The sequence below is a fragment of the Tenrec ecaudatus genome, chromosome 12, assembly GCF_050624435.1.
Source record: "Tenrec ecaudatus isolate mTenEca1 chromosome 12, mTenEca1.hap1, whole genome shotgun sequence".
NCBI classification, from domain to species: Eukaryota; Metazoa; Chordata; class Mammalia; order Afrosoricida; family Tenrecidae; genus Tenrec; species Tenrec ecaudatus.
In genome coordinates, this window is record NC_134541.1 from 141,529,611 (window position 1) to 141,549,139 (window position 19,529).

General features: G+C 56.3%; 1 long non-coding RNA gene across 1 annotated transcript; it reads right to left on the reverse strand.

Moving 5' to 3' along the window:
- Positions 1-206: 206 nt before the first annotated feature.
- Positions 207-6,769, reverse strand: LOC142422175 (uncharacterized). The gene is made up of 3 exons (XR_012779059.1): positions 6,267-6,769; positions 4,738-4,886; positions 207-3,027 (listed from the first exon to the last, which is right to left on the reverse strand). It is a non-coding gene; the product is annotated as an uncharacterized LOC142422175 (long non-coding RNA).
- Between the last annotated feature and the right edge of the window lie 12,760 nt (positions 6,770-19,529).

Sequence of the window (19,529 nt, forward strand, 5' to 3'; positions counted from 1 at the left end):
GTTCGCTCTCTCCGAGGAACAAGTCGGTCAGGAAGCGCCCCGCCGCCATGGCATTTAAGGACACCGGAAAGACACCTGTGGAACCAGAGGTGGCCCATTCACCGAATGAGAATTACTCTGACCAGCCGCAACGTGAAATCCTTGGAGAAAGTGTGTGCTGACTTGATCAGAGGGGCTAAGGAGAAGAACCTGAAAGTGAAGGGACCAGTTAGGCTGCCTACCAAGACTCTGAGAATTACGACCAGGAAAACTCCCTGTGGGGAAGGTTCTAAGACCTGGGATCGATTCCAGATGAGGATCCACAAGCGTCTCATTGACTTGCACAGTCCGTCTGAGAGAGGGAAGCAGATCACTTCCATCAGTATTGAGCCTGGAGTAGAGGTTGAAGTCACCATTGCAGATGCTTAAATCAACTATTTTAATAAACTGATTTATCTGTTGGTAAAAAAAAAAAAAGAAGAAGAAAGGGACACAGTCTTATCGCTCTCGTGTTGGTTTTATCAACTTGAACTGATGGTGCTGTTTCTGATGTGGCCGTGCTGCACTTGATCATCCTGTGGGATGGAGACGTCATTTCCAGCAACCCCGGCTTTTCTGCAAATACTCAGGAATGCTAACACAACCCTCACAAGTCCCCACTGTGCCCTGCTCTTGTGAGGACAAGGGGGTGCTCAGGAGAGACCTCTGTGGGCATCTGTTGAATAATTGAACCATCTGCCACATTTGGAATAATATACAAGTTAAATAAAATCACTGCAAGTACCCAAAGGTCTATGCCAATCTGGGAGCAAAAGGAAGGAAGTGAATCTCCTTGGAAACCAACTGAACATGATCATTCATACCTAGACTTGGTATAATCGCAGCTGCGGAAAACTGAGAGTTGGATGCGTGAGAAATGGACATTGTGTAGTACAAAGCGCCAGCTGTCCTAGAGCAGAGCCCCGGTGGGGGTGGGGCTGAGAACACAGCCCAGGTCTGAGACCTCCAACAAACATCTCCCTGGCTCAAACCATGGGCTTGGGTCTATGTTCATGAGCTCATGACAACTTTTACTGAAACAAACTAGCTGAAGCCCGTCATTGGTGGCTAATTGATAGTTTCCACCTGGTGGATTCCCACTGATGGTGACAACTCCAGACCCTCCTGTGAGGGCAGAGTAGAACAACCTCCCCGTGGGGTCCCCCAGGCTGTGACCTTCCAACTCAGACCCCCAGGCCTTTTTTCTGAGTCCTCTGGATCGCTTGAACTCTCAAACTTCTGGCTTATAGTCCAGCACTTCCCTGCCTACCCCACCAGGGATTTCTTTTGGCGCACAGTTTGCAGGCGATGACACACAGTGGCACTTTATGGTGTGGGCTCCGGCACGACAACCGCGAGGGCGGCACAGCTTCCTTCTGTTCCACATGGTGCCGCTGTGAGTCAGAGCCACCTCGACAACACCTCACAACAAGGGTGACACCCCGTCCACGTGAAGCCCAGAGAGCAGGTGACACCCAGGAGGCTGGCAAACGCTTGTGGGGGCCCTGGAGCTACAGTGGACCAATGGCTGCATCCAGCTGTGACTGCTGGTGAGCACTTTTGTTTGCATTTGAGCTTCAGGTGGCAACAAGACCATGAGGATGGGGCCTGGCCCGCACTGTGGTGTCAATGACTGCTCTGCTGGAAAATCGATCGTTTCTGAACACTGGAAGAGTATTTCCTCAACTTTTCCTGCCCCTTAACAACACAACGGCTATGGCAAGGTCCAAGTGAAATCTAGCTCCTTGATACCTTCTCCACCCCTCCTCCTGCAGAACAGTAACCAAACCCTGGTCCACAGAGCCTGCCACCATGGGTGTGTGTGTGTGTGTGTCCATGCTCCAGTGTGACCTACTTCAACCTGCTGACATGACATGGCTAAGCGTGGGATTGGCACACACAGGCATTGGAGTGGACACTGTGACCAGGGAGACAGGGTTTTCAGGGTGTCCTGTGTCCACTGGCCTTCTAGCTGCTCTCTGCCCTGAGGCTAACCTGCAGGGGAGGCACCAACAGCCTGTGCTGTCTGAATATATGTTACCCATGGAAACCTAGGCCACCGACTGGCAAGAGGCAGAGGAGTGAAGTTAGGGTCTTCATTCTCCTACGAGGTCATCTCAGCTTTTCTTTATGCCCTCATGAAGGTCATGGCCTCTTTTCAGGCCCCTGCGCTGCTCCCTCTTCCCAGAACCCACTCACAGCTCTGACCAGACAGCACCTTTTCCCTGGTGTCCTTGGGCCCTCTGGCCCCATCTGTGCCAATGGTCCCTCTGTTAAGCCCTCCAGGGGTGGCACTGAGGAGCCTTGTGCTTCCTGTTGGGAAACACTGGGACCTTGCAGAACAGCAGGACCCACCAGGGTGGGACCAACAGAGTCTCTGAGGGCCAGGTGAGCGAGTGGCCAAGTCAGATGGGGTAAGAGACCAGAAGGACCCCGAGGGAGGAGCTCTCCAGGGAAAAGTGAGATACCGTCTTGTGAGAGAGGAGACTACCGTTACAACAACGGGCATGACTGCTGATGAACGGTAGCCACGACAATGCTCGCAACGACAGCTGCTGCTAAGGCGATGAATTCACAGGCAGAGCTCCTGCCCCAGCTGCTTCTCTCCCCAGGGCAGCACCAGACTGTTGGTTATTTTCTTGTTCTGTTTGTGCCTCGCTGGCCCCACTGCTGTTGGTCTTCTCCTCTCCATCCGCTCTCCACGGCGGACTGGGTCACGCTGCAGCACGCAGACGCATCTTCCCGGCATCAAACATACCAGCTCCAGGGATCTCAAGCAGGGTTGTCAAGATTGGTCTAAAACATTAGCAGAGGGTTATGGATATAAAAGAGAAAGTATTTCCAAAAGAAATTTCATCTAAAAATGTACCACTTCACACTCTCATCTGTTTGAGCGGAGCCCTGGGACCAGTCGAGGGGAAGGTCATTTCCTTAAGCTTCTTCTGTGAGTTCCCAGGAATCGCCAAGAATAGACCGGGAAGGGCAGGTCGGAGACGAAGGTGGGAAGGTCTGGAAAGAAAGATTGTTTAAGCACATCTCCTGGGCTCAATAGAAAGTAAATGTCTCGAAAATAATGATGGCCACATAGGTACAAATATGCTTGATACAATTGATGGATGCATTTCCAAAAGAGCTGTAGGAGCCCCCAGTAAAATGTTAATTAAAACAAAAAGCATGTGTTTGCAGCCAGAGAAATGTGGTTTTCTGCCTAAACAACGCAGGCAGCTCCTGTTGAAAGCAGCACTGACGCCAAGGATGTGTGGGCTGAAGTGGGCGTCCTGGATGACGGGTCTTGAAAAACCAGCAGGGAAGGCACCTTGTCTGTGGCCACCATTCTCCCTGACCCTCAAAATCCTTCATCTCGCCAGCACTGCATTAGGAGCTCATGGGCCAAAGCTGAGAGGCTGCTCTTCACGATCAAGGCCATTCTACTCACCATCCCATTAGTGTCACAGGTGACACATCGACCCAGGTAGCTGCTCCTGTCCTTTTGCTCCACAGACCCAGGTAGCTGCTCCTGTCCTCACTCTGCACAGACCCAGGTAGCTGCTCCTGTCCTCACTCTGCACAGACCCAGGTAGCTGCTCCTGTCCTCACTCTGCACAGACCCAGGTAGCTGCTCCTGTCCTCACTCTGCACAGACCCAGGTAGCTGCTCCTGTCCTCACTCTGCACAGACCCAGGTAGCTGCTCCTGTCCTCATTCTGCACAGACCCAGGTAGCTGCTCCTGTCTTCACTCTGCACAGACCCAGGTAGCTGCTCCTGTCCTCACTCTGCACAGACCCAGGTAGCTGCTCCTGTCCTCATTCTGCACAGACCCAGATAGCTGCTCCTGTCCTCATTCTGCACAGACCCAGGTAGCTGCTCCTGTCTTCACTCTGCACAGACCCAGGTAGCTGCTCCTGTCCTCACTCTCCGCCGGCAAAGTAAAAGCTGCACCTCAGTATGGTTAATGGGTCCAGAAAGAGAAGTCGTTTAGGTAGTCAACAGAATATTAGTTGCCTGAAATTTTTCCGGAGTTAGTTTTAATAGTAATTCTGATGCCGTTGTCATCCTGTTGGTTTTTCTTAGTTTTACTTGTCATCATGAGTTGGGTCAAGGTTCAAAATGTAGATCATAGTTTTTACATTCAACATTCATACCCATTTCAAACACTTTCAACGGGCATCCACCACTGTCCACTCTGTGTCCATCAATTACCCCATGGCCTCCCTGTGCTTGCTGCCATTCCTCCTGCTGCCTGAAGCTCCTCCATGTTGTCCTTAGATAAATGCTGCCTTTCAATATCCAATGGCTATTTTAGCACATGGTGAGTTTAGTTTGAGACATGAAGGGTGATGATGGGTCAGAGTTTCAGGGGCCCATCTGCCTCCATCAAAACAGTAAACCTGGTCTCCTATGATTTCGAGTTCTCTTCCATGTTTTCCTCCCACTATCCCAGATGCCCTAATGCTATCCTTTTCACAGCAGCTCATAGGTGGTGGGGTACCATCTTGTTCTCTTGATCTCAGGGTTGTGGAAACTGAAGCTTTCATGGTCCATTAGTCCACTGGACTAATGGTTTCCACGTCTTTCTGTTTTCATCAGTTTTTTTCTTCTTGATGGATAGGAACCAGCAGTTGTACCTTAGATGGCTACTGATGAACTTTGGCCCCAGTCATTATTCAGCAAAGTAGCATGCAGAACATTGTTTTGGGGAAGTATGCCATGCCAATTTACCTTAGTGTCTCCCAAGACTGCAGCTTTGATCCTCCAGGGTAACCTGAAATCTTCATCAGGATTGTCATACTACATCCCATTTTTCAGAAGTCATGGTGGTGCTGCTGGATAAGCACTGGACAGTCGGCGGTTCAAATCCAACAGTCTTTCTGAGGGAGGAAAATGAGGCTGTCTGCTCCAACAGATGGACACAGCCAAAGCCTCAGAAACCCTGTGTAGGGTCGCTAAGAGTCAGAACCGACTTGATGTCAGTGGGTTTGGTTTGATTACACTTTAAGAGAAAGAAAAGAGAACCACAGAGGCAAAACCACAACCCGAATACAAATCCCAGGTATGTCACAATGGGCACACCAAATCTTAGGCCAACATTGGCCACACCTATGGTGATAGGTGGATGTCAATCTGCCCACAGAGATCTGGCTGTCCCCATCTACCACCTCCTGCCAGGCTCAAGCTGCCTTTCCTGCCCATTCCAGGTGTCCTGCTCCTTCCTTCCTCCTGGAGGCTCCCACCTGGCCCTATGTGCTCATCTTCACTTCAGATTTTGGGCTGTTTGTTGGCCAAGACTCCTTGTGGTCTTGTGGACTTCCATGAAGACCTCACTGTCCTGTCTAATGAGTCATTCCCTGGGATGGACCCCAACCCTGGGCCCCAAACTTCAAGAAACACAACTGCTGATGGGCTTATATGTTTCTTGGAAGAAGAGCAGGGGGCAGGTTGCAGATCTCAGGTAGGGGAGTTCTAACCCGAAGGGGAAAGGTTGGCTCGTAGCCCCCAACCCCCACACTCCAGTTCCTGGGCATCCCCCAAAGGGAGGGGGGTTTGTTTAGAGTTGGTCCTGTTTTCCTCACTCAGCTCTCCATGAGCACCTAACTCAGCCCCTCCTGCTCCTTCCTCCTCCAACTTCCTCTCTTCTCAGGCCCCACTTTCCTGATTGCGGACTCCCAAAGGCCCCATGAGCCACCCCAGTCTCCTCTTTGAGGGGGAATTGCCAAGGCTAAGGAAAGAGTCAAGGGAATAAGACTACACAGCTTATCCTTCCCACCTTCATCCCCACCCTCCTCCCAGGGCCCCTTCGTTTCTCCATAAGGAATTGACCCTCCAGATTCCTTCTGGGGTGATGTGTCTCACAAGACATTTCCCTAACTCCATGCCTCTCTAATACTCATCCCTGACCTCAGCTCAGCCCAACCCAGCAGGGTCCTGAGTCAGCATAATGGAGGGAGGGCAGGTGTCAGCTCTGGACGCTGCTGCCTTGCAGGAGGACATGCTGCTCCTGAGGTCTGACACCTTCTCTCCCACCCCTGCCTCCAGGAGTCACCCAACAAGGACTTTCGGTATCAATATACACGTACAATGACCAGTACCGATGAAACCCGTTATTTCACTTAATGTAATCAGAAAAAGCCCCCTTAGAAATGCAGTTAGTCTATGGTACTTAATGCAGCTTCGAGGGATTTTTGTAACTCATTACATTGCTTGAAATCAGAACCTTTGGGTGGGCGGATGTTCCTAGCAGGGCCAGATACCGTGGAGCGCACAAAGTTGGGGGGAGGCGGGGCCCGGTGTACAACCAAGCACCGCCTGGGCAGTTCCCGCAAGTGTTTGGACCCAGGGCTGCAGCCGCGTCTGTCCACGCCGTCGGGCCGTCCCTTTCCGCTGACCACGGCCACTGAAAGTTAAAATGTTGGAAAAGCTTTGACAGGTGTGAGAGTATTTTAAGACCCGAACTTCACGACTTCCTCCCTAAGGGCAGACCGACACAAGCGCGCGGCTACGAGAAGTCTGTGCCAGGGCCTGGGGGCCGTGGGAGAAACGAGGCAGACCCCGGGAAGGCGCCGGCCAGCAGCCCCGCCCCCGGGAGCGCGGCACCCCACAGCGCCGGGGGAGGGGCGGACCCGGAGGGGCGGGCCACGGTGGCGTCCGCAGAGCGCGATTCCCGGCGGAAAACCCCGCCAGGGAGCCGTCTCAAGCCTGGAAGCTCCAGAGGGGCCTCTAAGGGCGCCTGCAGGAGCGGCGGCTTTCCGGAAGCGGCTCCCCAGGCGCCCGGAGGGTAAAGCGCTAAGGGGCGGGCGGCCGCCATGACACAGGCCGCGCAGGCGCATGGAGGGGAGCGGCGGTGGCGCAGGCGCGTGTGGAGTCCGCGTGGGCGTTTCCGGGCCGTGCGGGTGGAAGCACGTGACCTCGCCGGGCGGACTAGGGTTTCCTCAGCTGGAAGGAGGCGTGGCCTTGCCACGTGCACGGAAGGAGGCGTGGCAATTGTAGTCGCGTGGCCAGCGGAGGGAGGGGCTGCGTAGCCAGTTTGCTTCCTGTGACCCCCGGACTCGTCCCACCGCCCACGCGTGGAACTGAGAAATGGTTTCTCCGCGCTGCTACTCCGTCCGGACGCTGTCTGATGGGTCGCGTGTGTTGCCTTCAGCTTTGGATGCTGTTGTGGAATTGGTTCTGACCCATAGTGACCCCTTCACATCCGTGTTGCTTGAGCTCATTGTTGCAGCCCCTGTGCATCCCTCTCACTGAGAGACTTCCTCTTTTTCTCTGCCCCCCTCCCCCACCCCGTCCTCTACCCAGCATGACGTTCTTCTAGGGGGACATCTGTTTGGGTTGGTTTTAAAAAGCAGGCTTTTTTCCTTTTGGAAAGGACTGAGTAGCAGTGATCTAAGTGCTTCTCTCCAGGAGGTTCCCTCTGGTGACCTTGTAGGGAAGCTCTCTGTCGCAGGGGTCACCTGACACCAACAGAGAGGAGCCGTTTATAGTTCTGGTTTTTCTCCTAGCAGGCTGAGTTTTATGTTGCGCTCACATAGCAAGATCGGGTTTGTAATCTGGGTGTTGAGTGTGTATGTCACAGCTTCTTTCCCGGGACATTTCCAGGCGTTCTGCGCAGGATCAGGGCCCGTGGACTCGCCTCATTAAGGCCGGAACCAGCTCTCTGTCCATAATGGACCACCTCGCTGGTCTCAGCAGACATGAACCGTCTCAAATCTTGTACACATCCTCTAGCTCTTTCCTTCCCTGGGTGGCCTTTTTGACCCGAGGACTCACCTGTGATACAAAAACCCGGAGTTGGTTTGAGAGCATGACACAGCCGGTCTGGACCCCCAGGGGGAGGTCCTCCCCACCAGGGCAGCGTGGCGAGGTCTTGGGTGCACAGGCACTCCCCTCTGTTGTGCGGCTGCGTGACCAGCGACACTGGGTTGTAAGGAGGTTGAGGCTGAAAGTGGCTTCTGCCGTCCCCAGTGCCCCCAGAATTTGGTAATGATACACCCAGGGGCAGGATTCCTACCAGTATGCAGGCGCCCTTAGCAGTCCTGCGGAGACAGTCTGGAGCAGTGCCGGCCACCTCCCACCAGACAAGCGCTAGAGGGAACACCTGAGTCTGCAAAATCCCAGGGCTGCTGCTCCTGGTGTCTGCACGTTACCTGCTGTTCACTGCACGCCCGCTCTGCCCTGAGCTGCAGGATCTGCCGCAGTCCTGGTCTGAAGTCTGGTGGTAAGCTGCCCTGTGGTCTCTGGGCCTCTGTCTCATCACCTGCAGGAATCCCTGCAAACCTGTCCTCACTCACATCCTCTCTCCTCCGTTCCCAGCTCTGAGGTTGTGGGTGCGCCAGATGTGAACTAAGTCAGACTCCAGGCCCCAGCGAGGAATGCTGGGGCAAGGGCTGGTCCTGGCATTGTGTGGGCCTGGAACCCAAGCCTCTCAGCCGTTTACTCCTTCTGTCTGCCAGTCACCTGTAGAACTGTGCACAAGTGCTTGTCGGGACCCTGGGATTTCCCAGAAGCCCCTTCCCGGGGGCAGGCTGGCAGGGCTGCCGAGGCCTGTGACACCGGCTGACTGGAATTGAAACATACTTCCCTGTGTGTGGACTGTCTACCTCTTGGGTCCCTGAGGATCCCTCACTCTGAGCAGCTGGCCCCAAAGGCTCCAAAGGGGAGACACTTGGGGTGGGTGGTGGGTGAGGACTTGGGAGGCTTCAGCTGGAGCACCTGTCCCCAGGGGGATGTGCATGGAAGGCTGTCTGTGTGGGAACTGTGTTGGTTCACTGGGGCCCTTGGTGGAGGTGGGATCCAGGGGTCAGGGGCCACAGGATCCAGCTCCTGCCCCTCCCTCACCTCTGCTGGGCCTTCCACCCAGGCATCTGCCGTGCAGAGACGTGACTCCAGTCACTCGGAAAATCCCGAGGGTTCAGAGGCTCCTCCCAGGAGCCTGGACACAGACCAGACGGGTTTCCTAGGCCAGGTGAGGGGCAGTGTCTTTCCCTTAGGGAGTCTCCTTTAGGGCCTCCCACTGGATCCCCAGCATACCCTCCCATCAGGTAACCCCAAGTAAGGGGCAGATGGGAGGAGACCTGGGGAGAGCCATTTCAGCTGCCCAGAACCTGGCTGAGTAGGATCCATCCTCTGCTCTGGGCTGACTCAGATGGTTGGGTGACTTGTAATTCAGTTCATCCCTGGATCAGCCCAGGTCAGAGTCCTGACCTGAGAGGGGACAGCCCCCGCACAGGGGAAACACCAGTACCCTCCCCAGTTACATCGCTTCCACTGCTGCCACCTGGCCCTGGCCTCACCCACCCTACCCTGGATGACTATGGAGTGAGGAGGCAAGTGTACACACACACACACACACACACAGTCACTCACACTCACACAACACTCATGCACACCCTCACATACACACGTATATACACATACTTATGTACACACATTTACATACTCAAACACATGCTCATGCATAGACATACATACACACAGTCACACATGAATACAGAATCTCAGCAGTGCCAGGCTCCCTCCAGCTGAGCACCCGGGCTGCCTCAAGGCCCTGGTCTCTCTTAGCGGAGGGTCTGCAGGTGGTCCCCTGACCCATGGTTCCTGCCGGGGACAGGGAGAATACAAATAGGCGCTGACAGGAAGAGCACAACACAGGTCTCTCCTCGCACTGTGGTCAAGGAAGCACCTGGCGGAGCAGGACACATCTCCTTTGGACACTTCCCCCAGCTTCCCTCAGGCGGGGGAGGGGGAGAGGTCGGTTGGCACAGACATACCTCTCTCCACCTATGAGGGTCTGAAGACGGGCTTTACCTGTATGCCAGGAAACTCCATATTCATGTGCCTCCAGTCATATTGCTAGGGACCCCTGTGGTGGTGCAGTGTGCTACAAGCCAGGCTGATAACCACAAGGTTGGCAGTTCAAACCCACTGGCCACTCCATGAGAGAAGGCGGGGTCTGTGTGCTTCCATAAAGTTACAGTCTCAGAAACCCATAGGGGCTATTCCACCCTGTCCAAAGACAAAGCCATGAGTCTGGAAGGGGCTCCCTAGCACATGGCCAGTCCGGAAAGTTCAGAATGCAGCAGGGTCCCAGGGCTCCCAGGTGCAAGACCAACAACTCAGATTGTATTGTACACACCTCTTTTTATTATGAAACTAACAGAAGAGACCGTTGCCCAAAGCCCTGGTGATCTCCCAGCTAGCTTTAAAAGGACTTCCAACTAGTTCCTGTGTCTCCTGTTCTAGATGCGGCCATGTCTGCACTTCAAAATGGCCTTAAAGCAGCTTCACCTGCACGTCTTGTGGATTTCCCAAAGTTAAGTCTGGGCCTCCCTGAGAAGAAACCTTTCTTCAGAGTGACGTGTAAGCCATATCTGTGGCACTTGGTGTGACCGCAGGGAAGCAGGGTAGTGGAAAGAGTGCTCATCTGCTCGCCCACTCCCCATTCCAAGAAGGAGCTACGAGAGGCCATGTTCATGAAGTTGACAGCTCCTTGCTGTACATGACGTCACTGCGGGTTGGAATCCACTCTGAGGCTGGGTGTGTTCTGACTTGGGATCAGTGGCATAAGCAGGGTTGAGAGCCACGGTACCCCCTCTTGGCTGGCTGCAGTCAGTGAGGGGAGTTCATGTCTCGGCCAGCTCGTTAGCCTGCTGGTGCTTCCTGCGGGGGTGGGGGTGGATGGAGACCATCCACTGACCTTGAGCTCAGGAGAAAGCTGGGCATCTGCTCCCTCATGGAAACCCTCAGGAGCAGTTTCCGTCAGCTCTGTAGGGTCGCTGTGAGTTGGAATCAACTCAATGGCAGTGGGTGGGTTAATCTTGTGAGTCCAATACGTGGACAACTTCAACCATACACACCAAGGACAGTGCATCTCCCACAGCCAGGTCCCACAGCCTCGGGGCATCTGCTGTCAACCTTTGCCATTGAGTGCCCCATACTGCTGTGGCTACAGAGTGGGCATCAGATGCAGTCAGACTGGCGGGCACTAGACAGGCTGTTTTGCAATCCTCCCTTTTTCACTTGAGTCTCTCACCGTGGTCCATGGAGGTCTTTTCTGCGTCACCTGTTCATGGGTGGCTCGGGCCACGTAGGCTTTCCAGGCCTTTCCATCATCGTCGTCACCAGCCTCTACCTGCTCACCCCACAGGCAGCTTGTTGGGGCTGGAGCAGAATGCTGGTGTGTGGCTGTGGGCTGGGGTCGCAGTCTGGGACCAGAAGCCAAGGTGGAGATGAGGAGTTGTGGGCTGTGTGGAGGGGGCAGGAGTCCAGTCAAGTCTGTTCCCAGAGCACACACACGGGCCACCATGTAGCATGCGCCGGTCGCCCAGCACAGCCTCAGGTCTCAGCATCCCCCATCAGGAGTCAGCTGGGTGCAACCTTTGGCACTGCCAGGAGGGTCTTGCCCTCTTGACCCACCCCAGCTTTGATGACACACTCTGTCCTCAGAGCGGCTGGTCCACAGGAAGGCCCTCTGAGTGCCCTGTGGTCCCTACAGTTCCCACACCATCCGGGGAGCTTGGGAACTGAAATAACCACGAGCTTCCTGCTTTGTACAGCATGGGAAGTGAGTGTGTGTGTGTGTGTGTGTGTGTGTGTGTGTTCATAACACTTCTAGACGTTGGAAATCCGGGTTTCTCCCACGTGCATCTGAAAGTGCCTTTACAGGTGCCCCTGCGGGGAAAGACATTTCGTTCAGATTCTGCTAAGGGCTGTCATTTTTGTCCTTCGTGCTGAGCCCCAGTGGGCAGGTCCAGAGCTGCTGGAAAACGACAACTGGCCAGAGGACTTGGTCTACACCAGGAGAAACACTTCCCCTGGTGGATGGGGCCCGTGGCCAGACCTGCCCAGAAGCTACCAGTTTCCACAACTGGCTGAGGGTCAAAATGCCAACCTGTGCCAGGGCTGGAGGGTGAGCAGCCAATGACCTCCCCTCAGGAGCAAGGGGCCACTGCTATGGGCCAAGGGGCCAGTGCCCATGCCTCCTCACCTGCCCCTCGCCCCACAGCATGGAGTCACCTGCCCAGAGCAGCTGTCAGAGCTGAGCCCATGCCCCGAGAGAGGACAGGGTCCTCCCTTCATCTGTCTGCACAGAAGAACAGCATGCCAGACGGGCCCCCACCTGTGTCAAGCATGGCCACCTGGGGGCACTCGTGTCCTCTGTGCTCTTTTTAAGGAGGGTGTGTGTGTGTCCACAGCCAGTCAGGTCAGATGTTGGCTCTGGCGGGGGGGGGCGGGGGGGGGCGGGGGGGCGTCACTCTGCACTGCTCCTCCTCCTCCCTCCCACCAAGACACTGAGACGTCTTAAAAACAGGAAGAACAAACAGACAGGAAAAAGAAACAGCAGACTGCCCACCGCACAGGAACCAGGAGACTGGTCACCACTGAGACCACACAAATTCTTCCAGGAAGCCCAGAGCAGATGGCAGCGTGGGCAGTGGGGACCGGGCAGAACGGCAGCAGGGCCACTCCCTTGCATCGGGCAGGACAGTGGAGCATGCCTGAGAGGTGGCAAGGCATCCTCCCTCTCCCTTCGGGAGCTCTCTCAGGGCTGGCGTTTGGAGGGGAGAAGTAAGGGGAAGTCTGGGATACAGAGCTGGGAACCGGAAGAGGAGGATGACCCACTGCCAGTCTCCAGCCAGGCCACATGAGCAGGGACAGCCAGAGGCAGGGCACTCTCCTAGCCCCAGTAGAATCTTCCTGGGCAAAAGCCTGCTTGACACTGGGAATACCGCTCACAAGCAGACCTCCCTTTTCAAAACTGAGAGGAGTCCATCCCCACCAGGCCTTTGTTAAACAAGGAGAAACCTGGATGCTGCCTGATAGCGAGGCTGGGCTGGCCTCGTCTCTTTCAGCAATGAGCCCAACACCCCGAGCCTGTGGCCTTCGTAATAAGGCAGGAAAGAAAGATAGCAGAACCATGCGAGAGGCATGCACTCCCCAGGGAATGACAGTAATTCTCGGGAACACGGTTGGGGCGGACTCAGATTTCGATCTTAAGGCTGAAACCCGAGGAATGTCCCTAACAATAACAGCAGACCACCTCCCACCGCCCCATGAAGAAGGCTTCCACCCAGTGGGGTGGTGGACAATGGTCTGAGTCGCACGTGCATTGTCGCCTGTGCGCAAAGACTGGATAACAGACACAGTGCTTCCCAGACTTACAGACCCAGACGCCAGAGCAGGTCTGTGTCTGGATGTGCTGTTTAATCTGCCAATGTGCCTCAGAACCTCTTCTGGAAAAACAACTGGAGTGGGAGCCATTTGAAGAGGAAATACCAAGCCAACATCTCTCTTCCGGGGCTCATCTAGAGCAAGAAGCTACAGTCCCTGGACAGGTGTGGCACCTCCAGCTGGAAGGCCCAGCTCACCTAGAGGGAGGCGGATGGTGGCTCAGTGGTCAAAAGCCTGCCCTCCACTGGGGAGACCCTGGTTTGATCCCCACCTGTGCACCTCGTGTGCAGCCCCCAGCCACCGTCTGTCAGGGGATGCTCCTCAGAGCTTCCAGACAAAGAGAGCAACAAGAAAGGCCTGGGACCCTGCTCCCAAAGTCAGCCCGTGAACATCCTGTGAGTCACACCGCTCTGAACAGAAGCAGACCATGGGTACGGGACTTCCTCCGGTTGTGCCGGCATCACTGTGAGCGGGCGTCACTGTGAGCGTGTCGACCTGACCGCAGAGCAGCAGCTGAGGAGAAACAGCAGACGGATCGTCTACGCCCAGCTCCCTGTGTGCTCAGAAGTAGCGAGACCCAGAACAGACACGGGCAGACTAAGAGCTGCTCCCACGAAAGGCCCTTCCACCCAGGCAGCTCTCAGACAGGCGTGGAGCTTGGGTGGCTTCGGGGGGTGGGTTATGGGTGGCTGCACCACAATGACGGTAGCGATGTGTCAGGGTCCGTGTCCCCTTTTGGCTGGATGGCCACACCATCCAGAAAGCAGAGAGACCTCGGTTGGGGGACCTGGGGATGGCCAGACTGCCAGCCAGCAGCATGTTCTCAAAGGCACCCAAGAAAGAAACCCGTGTTGTCCTGGCCAGTTTCCTGCATACCCACAGCCAAAGGACACACATCCACAATCTCTCACACACTCACAAATGACACACATCCACACTCACACACACCCCACACACAACCACACTCATCCCCCCCACACATCCACACTCACCCACACTCACTCACCCCCAAACACAAACGACACACACTACCCTCACACACCCACTCACTCACACACACTCACCCACACACACACTCTCACCCACACAAATGACACGCACCGCCCTCACACACGCACACACACAAACCCAACCACACTCTCATACCGTCACCCCCCCCCACACACACACAAATGACACACACCGCCGTCACACACCCAAACTCACCCATACTCACACACACTCAAATGACACACCGCCTTCACACATCCACAGGGATTCAAACACCGGGCCCCACCCGTCAGCCTGAGGGGTCAGTGTGTCCTGCTGACGTGAGCAGAGCACAGCCTGGCTCCTGCAGAAGGAGGCCCCTTTGTCAGGCACCTGCGTAAGGGGACAAGCAGGGAGGTGCCAGGCAGTGCTGCCTGTTCTGACAGTGCAGCCAGACTGGGGGGACCATTGCCGACAGGGGCACATGCACAAGGTACGGTGCCCGTGGAGATGCATTCCAGAATAGGGTTTGCAGAAACATCTGGACTCCAGGGCAGAGTGCTGAGCAAGGAGTGCCCACTCTCAGAGGGGCCTGCTGCCCAGGGACAGTGGCCTTGGCTGGACACAGCCTCAGGCTGGGAACAACACTCCAGGCCAACCCTCTGCCAGCCAAGCTGCACACACTGTTGGCAGGGGCTCTGGACATGTCCCCAGAGTCCCATGTAGCCCAATGTAGCCCAGCGTCCATTCTGATTAGCGTCCCTGTCAGCAGCCCTCCGAGTCTGCCTGTCACTAGCCGGGAGTAGTGACAGTCCAACTCCTGTAATGAGGAGGCACGTCTGCCCCATGATGCTCCTGCCAACACCTTGTCCTTGATGAAGAGTGAGCCTGGAGCAGCCTGTCTGGTCCCTGGTGTCCCCAGGCCTGCTGTCACCCCGTGTAGTGACTCATGGTATCACCCCCGCCCCCCCCCCCCACACACACATAGACCTCCTCCCCAGGCCTGGTGTCACACTCCATGGGCCTCCTGCTGTCCCAGACCATGCAGAACCCTTAGTAAGGATTAGGATCCCTTTTAGTCGTCGTGTAATACGTGATAAGCATGGTGGGCAGTTTCTTCAGTGGAATTTTAAGGTGATGGGAATGGAAACAACGAATCACGTGCTCAGTAACATTGTAATCGTCGTCTTCACCCTTTTCTGCCCCACATTCTCAGAAAACGTGAGTCACAGCTTCCCAAATACCACTGACCACACGGAGGGAGCAAAGCACCAGAAACCCTGACAAAATGTTGCTGTAGCAGACGACAGTGACAGCTCCTTTGGAACAAGCTGGAAGGTCCCCAGAGTAAGCGCATATGGGGCTGGAGCCTAGGGGTCCATGGGCGCCTGTGAGCTGGCGCCCCCCTCTGTGTCGTGTTGTGATAACTCCCAGCAGGAATGACTTCATTAAGAAGGGCCAATTTATGCCAAAAGATGGCCCAGGACTGTCCCAGACAGCCAGGCCAGTGTCCCCTCCCCTGATGGCGTCTCCTGATGTGGTCTGCACCCCTGGATGCCCCTCTGAGTGACATCACTACTTTGGGGCTACACTGCTGCTTCTCCAGAGTTGGGGGTAGGGGTGAGGTGGGAACATGGCTCTGGGCTGCCATGGGATTACCCCGACCTATGTGGTCCCCATGTGTGACTCCCACATGTGTAACTCTCACACACATGGCCCGCACATGGGGAGCTCTGGGCCAAGACCAGCCTAGCAGGAGTGTGGCTCCGACTTGCCTCCACACAGGCCCTGATTCCAGCTGCACTGTGGGCCACGCCCTGAGGCTTACAACCCAGTCCTCACTCTGCTCTGTGCCTCTGTTTCCACATCTCCCAAGCAGGAGCCTCAGAGCTGCAAGCACACCCGTAGAAGCACCAGACCTATGCCGCCGTGGCAGGAGAGCCAGGAAATAGCCACCCCCAGGCCTCCTCAGCTCCCTTGTTGCCAGTCCCTGGGTTGAAGATGCCAGACTCGGTGTTTGTGGCTGCTGGGATGTGACAGGGGCGGGCCCAGCTGTCAGTGCCCAGGAATGAGGGCCTGGAGTCCACAGCCTTTGACTGGTTGGAGGCTAGGCCTCTCACTGGGGATCCTGTGTGCTGCCCGCAGGACTCAGCAGAGGATCTGCCTCTGGAGCCTCTGGGAAGTAAGTTGTGTGAGGTCAGGAGGGGTTTCTTGTCCCCCTTTCCCAGAGTGCCTGGCCTGGTGACCACAGTGGGCAGGTTCATCCTGTCTCCCAGTGTGCCTGGTCGAGTCTCCAGATGTGACCCACAGACTCTTCTGTGCAGCCAAGACTGGTGATAGCTTTTGGAAATGAGACCCTGTCTTCAGAACTCAATGGAATATGGGGCCCCCAGGACCCTTGACTCTCACTTGAGGCTGTCAGGAAATGTGCCTGAGGGGCTTCCCATCAGATCTCTTCCCCCCAGCTGGACACCCTTCCTGTGGTGGCACAAGCCTCCCCCCAGCAGCCATCCAGCAGGTGCCAAGGAAGAAGGAGGTGGCCCTGGCTCCTGGAGGCCACAGCACGACCCCCACCCATGTTGCACATGCACTCACGACCCTCACACATGCCCATGAACCCCCACGTGTGACCTTCACATGTGGCTCTACAGTCACCACCCAGGGCCTCATCTCCCCTCCTTCCTGGACCCCAGCCGACTCAGCTGAGGCAGATGGGTCCTAAACTGGAGGGAGGGGTGCAGGCTTGGACAAGGTGAGGCAAGTCTCAGGGTGTGACAGGCCCCAGGGACCTCCAGGAGGGTGTCCAAGCTGGACAGGTCAGGAGGGCTTGGAGCCTGGGTTCCCTCAAGGTGGTGGTTTGCCCCAAGTGCCGAGAGTAGAGCCCCGGGGGCAGGCAGAGTGGCCTCCAGGGAGGGACTCTCACTGCAGTTTGGGGGCCAGAGGGCCCCTCACTGAACTGTGAAACCAGGGAGGGAGATGGTAGCTCCAAGTCCCATAGCTTGAGAGGCAGGAGGAAGGGTGGACAGGAGGACATCCTAGATGCTTATTGCATCCACAGTGGACTCACCTGAGGCCACAGGGACTCTACATACCATCACTGCCCTCTGCGATACCGTGGGCAGCATTACTGGTACCCTGACTAACGGGGGAGCCCTGGCAGTGTAGTGGGCTGTTCACCTCAAGGTCATCAATTCAAAACCACCTGGAGGAAAATGAAGTTTTCTATTCCCATGAAGCTTGAGAGCCTCACCCAGGCAGCTCTACCCTGTCCTCCACTGTCACCATGACTTGGAATTGACTCAGTGCGGTGAGTTTCGTTTGGGGTTTACTGTTTTCAGAAGTGTCCTTGAAAGCTGCCCTCCCTGTCATAGTCCTCTGCCCTCTGCCCAGATCAGGGCAGGTGGCCAGGGGTGGCACTGCCGTTCCAGGGGCCTGCCCTTGGGTTTGTCATCCGCTGGGAAAACCGCTTTCCCAGGGTCAGTCCTGGACACATAGAGGGGAGTCCTGGATACACAGTGGAGTCCTGGACATGTAGGAGTGAGTCCTGGACACACGCAGGGGAGTCCTCAGCACATACAGGGGGAGCACTGGCAGGTCTGGACCTCCCTAGGAGGGGCTGTGATGCAGCATACCTGGCTGTCCAGCATGGAATCTGTCCATCACCAGGGTCAGACTCGGCAGGATGGGCTCCTGGGGGCTCAGATGGGGAGCCCATGGTGTCCGGGTGGTGGTGATGGCCCGGCACTCACCAGGGTCAGCTGCCAAGTCCTCTCCCTGTCGGGACTCAGGATGCAGTGAGGTCGTGTTTTACTGGCCATTTCTGGGCTCAGCCCTGGGGCGACTTGAGGGGGGTGGAGCAGGTACGTAGCTTTGATGGGGGACAGATGGCTCTGTCTCACCTCTGCATTATTGTCATGGGAACGGGGCCATGTGGTGTCTCAGACACAGCAGTGAGTGCTGGGGGCAGGACACTGTGCTACCCTGCAAGGGGACAGGGCCTGCTGAGGTGGGGATGAGTTGGGAACATGGCCTGGGTGGGAAGGGGTGGTGGGTAGGGATGGGATCTGGGTGGGGGCAGGGTGTGGGGTGGGCTCAGGGCCTGGTACTCCAGGGATGGGGGCCTGGGCAGACAAGGCTGGGCCAGGCGTCCACAGGGATAATGGGTAGGCTGGTGACCAAGAGAGGGTCATCCTCACAGACCTGTGTTTCTCCCGAGGGAGATATGGACACAGAGGTTGGTCAGACTCAAGCAGGGACCTCAGGACATCCAGTGTCCTCTTCTCTATGGAGGAAGGGCCACTGGGGCCATGCTAACCCAGTTCACAGCAGACCTGCCCCAACCTCACAGTTAGCCACGGGCTTTAATCCCTGCACCACCAGGGCTCCTCAGGGCACAACGCTGGTGTCCGAAGGTAGGTGGCCACCTGACTGGGCATGGGCCAGCCTGGCTTTCCACTCAGAGAGACACCCCCGTGGACCCAGGGACCTCAGTCTGCTGCCCTCCTCTTGAGGTGCCACCCTGGGCCTCGGATGGCTGGCGGGCAGAGCTGCCCTCAGGCTTTCCCCAGCTGCCATCACTGTCTGAACGTTGGTAGCCTGGCTCTCTGACCACTGTGACACCCGACCCAAGAGCAGTCAGTCCAAGGGTCACATTTGGGTCTGAATCTGCTCCTTTGTGGTGACCCCTGCCTGCCCCTCAGCCTCCTGTCTACCTGGCGCCAGGACTCAGGGCACTGACAAATGTTACCCTGCTTCACATGACAGCCGCCTGTGACTGTGCAGCCTGTCCAGGGCCAATGAATGTCTGTGGCCAGCTCAGAAGTGGGCATTGAGCCCCTGGGGCAGGGGTGCCACAGCGCCCCACCCTCTCTACCCCCGTGTCCGGGCACAAGTGTCATACAGTGGAGCCACCAGGTGAGAGGCAGCCGGGTACCTGGCACATACCTGGCAAGTGGGTTTCTTTGTTCTCTGCACCCGAGTCTCCTGGAGCCCAAGCCCATGAATAATTCCAAATGCCCCCCATCCCACTGCCTCTGAACCCCCAAAGCTCAAAGTGGCCCTAGCCCAGGCCCAGAACATAGAACTGCCCTGCCAATGGGACCCTGGAGAAATGTCTCCTCTCCTGTGCTATACCCCGTGCAATGGCGCCCCCTGGCAGGCAGACCGGGTCCCCGATGTTGGCCTGTGGGGCTGAGCCACAGAGCAGTCACCTTTCCTGCTCCGGCTGTGAGCTCCTCGTGGTGGTGGTGGGTGGGTGGGTGAGTGGGTGTCTGGGGGATATATGACTATCTCCTGATGAGCAGCTGTCAGCTGGGGTCATGGGGTCATGGGCCTGAGTGTGGCTTTGGGATGGAGAGGCTGATTCAGGAGAGAGTGGCCCA